At 37.1% G+C, this 4,098-nt stretch overlaps 2 long non-coding RNA genes across 2 annotated transcripts; one reads left to right on the forward strand and one right to left on the reverse strand.

Moving 5' to 3' along the window:
- The first annotated feature begins 607 nt into the window (after positions 1 to 607).
- LOC146737969 (uncharacterized) lies at positions 608 to 2,452 on the forward strand. The gene is made up of 2 exons (XR_014930721.1): positions 608 to 1,087; positions 2,117 to 2,452. It is a non-coding gene; the product is annotated as an uncharacterized LOC146737969 (long non-coding RNA).
- Positions 2,329 to 3,815, reverse strand: LOC146737970 (uncharacterized). Its single transcript, XR_014930720.1, has 2 exons — positions 3,416 to 3,815; positions 2,329 to 2,665 (listed from the first exon to the last, which is right to left on the reverse strand). It is a non-coding gene; the product is annotated as an uncharacterized LOC146737970 (long non-coding RNA).
- Between the last annotated feature and the right edge of the window lie 283 nt (positions 3,816 to 4,098).

Raw genomic sequence — 4,098 nt, forward strand, 5'->3', positions numbered from 1 at the left:
AAAAGGAACACAACAGGTATGTGAAAAATGTACACCGCAGACAAAATACTATGCTTCACTTACTACTTTCCACGTATAATAAAATGACATCAGTAATCGACACTTGTCACGTGTGTCATACAACGTTTTCTGTAATCGACATATCTGAAATAAAAGTACTCAGTCATATGAAATGTATGTCGAGGTAATTATATCACGGGCGTAACCTTGTTCCAGGGGCATTTTGCTACCCATTAAATTACAGTGAAGTTCGTATTCCATCGGGTATACTCTCTGGGATTAGGTTTTATAGATTGTGAAGGATGCATGTATAAACTGATGTAAGTAGTGGATATTTAGACAGCCCTATGTTATATTCATATATGCATTAAAGTGCCTGTGCAATGCCCACTCTCACGTTAACTATTTTAGATCCGTGTCCTACTGAAGTGGGCAGTTATTGATTTTTTTTGTCAAAATGGTTACTCCTATCCAAGTAAATTTAAGATATATCTCGTGCTGTAGCCACGCCCACCTATCCTGAAACGGTCGACTGTTTCCGGATTTCCGACTCTCGCCGAAAGTGCGCCACCACTTCCAAAATATGAGAGGAAGCCATACTCCTGAGCTGTACTTATATAACACTGCGTGATTCAACATACTTTTAAACGATATACATTTTTCGGTCGGCATTTCTTTTTTTTGTCATTTTTTTTTTTTTTTGAGATAGAGAGTTTTTAGAAGTTGTTTTCAGAACAAACGTTTGTGATGGTTAAACGTTGTGTTGTGGGCGGTTGCAGTAATACGTATAGTCATAGTGTAAGTATTCACACTTTTCCAAACGATCCGAAGGTGCGACGTCAGTAAACGAAAGCCGTGAAAACGAGAAAAGGTTGGGGTGGACCTTCTCCTTACAGCGTCATATGTAGTGTCCACTTCACCTCAGATTATTTTTTCGAAAAACTGTCTTCGGCCGTGAAAAAACAACTAGGTTTTAAAGAGAAGCGCCGACAACTTAAACCTGGCGCAATACCAACAATTTTGAAAGAAATAGATTCCGAACCAGCCCATGATCACCGAGGCGGATTTCAGAAGAGAGAGACGTCGGGTAAGTGTTTCAAATCATTTGACTTGTTTTGCCATCCTGATTATCGCTTTATAGAGACAATTAAGTTTGCGTTATGTAAAGGTATCAATAATTTTTGATAGTAACACAAAAACGACGCGTCGGACAAACAGGAAATTACGCAGTCCTTACACACTGCTAATTGTTTTCATTTTCGCAGGCTAAAAGTTTCTGAATTGTTCGGTGATTGGTGTTGAATTCACACCTCTGTTACTTTCCTTCTAGCTTGATCTGCGAAATAATTTATGGGGGTACTGGACATCTCGACCCCAAAAAATCCCGACCCGTTTTTCATACCTACAGCCAAAACAAAGTCAGCTTGGACTTTCAGTTATGAGACATGACAAAACAAACGCTGCCAGTGATAGATTTCGCGAATAAAAAACAAAATTAACGCAATCAAAGGCGCCGACCACACGCGTTGGAAATACTAGTAGATAGTACACGATGTTTCGAATCAAAAGATGTCGATCAACGTTGAACTAGATAGAGGTTCGCGTCGCCACATTGAGACAGGGTCGCGTCGATGCGGTGGGTCGAGATGTCTTGGGTCGAGATGTCTAGAAATCATTTATGGAATAAGAATCCGGGCTTTGGCTGTCAATGCGTTATCACCAAGTAAATAAGCATGACAATCACGCTAACTCGAGTCCACTCTGAATTTGTCTGTATGTGTGTTGCTCTGAATTATTTTTGTTATCCAATTAAACGCCACCAGTCACGCACTGGTCCTCGTCGTGACCCGACGCGTTCACCCATTTCAACTGAATCTATTTCCACGCGGCGGTCATTTATTTAGTAACTGTGATTTGTCGTTTTTTTTAGTTATTTCCCTATTTTATTGATCACTAAAGTTTAACGTCTAGAATGTCAAAATATGTTTTCTTTTTATTTTATTTTAATTTTGATGCTTCTACTGGAAATGTACTTCAATAGAGCATGTATGATATGATTCTTTATGGTTTTCTATCTACTATTGTTGAATCAAAATGCTCTCATTATAATTTACAGATTACGTAGAAGAACTCTTCAATACACTAGACTTGTATGTTGGAGGAGATTGTGTATTACATACACTTGATGATGCACCCCTGCCACTCAACAGCCAGTATGCCCACCCTGACAAAGTCTCGGCAGTTCATTGCCACACTACAAGATTCACATAACAGTGTAAATACATTTCCAGATGCTGCAACAATTATGCTAATAAAAAACAGGCTACGTTACACAGTTCACATATTTTATTTAGACTTGTGATGAACAAGGAAATATGACAATGTAAACATTGGATTGTCTGTACATGTATGTGAGGAAAATAATGTGAATAAAATATAATTTGTACATGGATTACTATTACTATAGTATATGGTTTTAATTGAGTGACACTGTGACAATGAAAAAAAGGAAACACATCTTCAGATTTTGGAATCCATGAAAAACCAAGATTTGGTAGTTTAAGTCCTAAATAATTCTCTGACATAAATATTGATAAATCTGTTACTGCTCACTCTGGTAGTACTGTAGTCTTTTTCAAGGAACTTCAAGTATCCCCTCGTTAACCTGTGGAGGTTTAGAAAATAAATAAGGTCACAATCTTTATTTGGCATTTGTTTATACGAAATTCATTCATTTTATGATGCATCTTTTGTTACTATAATAAAGGCAACTATTATTATGTTATATATGTGTTTGAATTATGGATGAAAAAAATATTGAACACATTTACAATTAGTACATAAGTATAAACAATTGCCACCCAATCCTCTCAAACGATTATTCAAAAAATAATTAAATTTTTTTTCTTCATTTTCTTTTCATAATAATATGTCAATTTTATTTCACCAAACATTTTTCAAATTTACGTTTAAAATTTTGAAACTTGCGGATGTAATGCACACCCGCGCTTCGTGTGAAGGGAAGCCAGGTCAAAACATTGGGCATTTTACGTGTGTAGAGCAGCCCACAGAGACGTCGGCCGATCCCAACAACCATATCAGAAATTGTTGATGGTGGAAAAAAATAAGAGTTTCATTTGTGCAAAAAAAAAAAATCAAACGTGATAAAGTAAAACGCCGATGACATTCGGGCCACACGAGACGAGACACTCACGCCTTCGACCATGAACGAAAATCTAATATATGGATGCCAATGCACGTTTGAACGAAGCAGGCAATATTTCTGAGGAAATTCGCGATCTAAGTTTATCGAGCATAATAAAGAGTTCACACATACCTCTTTGAAATTATCGATCAGATATTTTATAAAGAGTAGTAAGCTCAACTAGAACAAAAAAAAACTAGAACTTCTTACCGACTCGAAAGTTGTCCAGTGCCGAGGTTCAGCGATAGTTTACAAACGTGCGCCGGGGACGGTGACATCACTGCGACCAGCCACACCAGAACGGACATATCTCGCATCTAACTCAACCCCATGCAACAAATTTGATATCCAAGTGTTCATTATGGCCCGTTCTTCCTCGACGAAAAAGTACATAAGTGACAATTTAGTCAAAGACGAGAAAACTGCACAAGAAATTGGCCTTATTTACACGTATCGGCAATGCGAGCTGCCCAGCAACTTCCCTTTCTGACGTCACAAGGGGAATTTCTGTATGGCAATGAATAGCTAATGAGGAGCCTCGTTTTAAAATACAAAAAATAAAGTTGCTGTAGACTGAGTTTAAAACACATTTTTTCACTTCAAAAAAATAATTTATGCTTAGAAACATAAAAATTAATAATATTAATGTATCAATTGATAATTTTAGACGTGAAAATAGCAGCCATTTCACAGGCACTTTAAGTTCCGGGTTGGGGTGGGAGTTATAGGTCTAGTAGAAAATAATCGTCAATTAATATATACTAGGTCCTTGATTCTGATCGGAACTTTTATATTTACTTTTTTGCAGACATCTGCCAACCAATGATTTATTACACCTGTATCGTACTTCAGGTGGATATGAGCATGCGGAAAACATCGATATGTTCTTCTAA

The sequence above is a fragment of the Saccoglossus kowalevskii genome, chromosome 10 (assembly GCF_978046115.1).
Source record: "Saccoglossus kowalevskii chromosome 10, keSacKowa6.1, whole genome shotgun sequence".
In the NCBI taxonomy this organism is placed as follows: domain Eukaryota; kingdom Metazoa; phylum Hemichordata; class Enteropneusta; family Harrimaniidae; genus Saccoglossus; species Saccoglossus kowalevskii.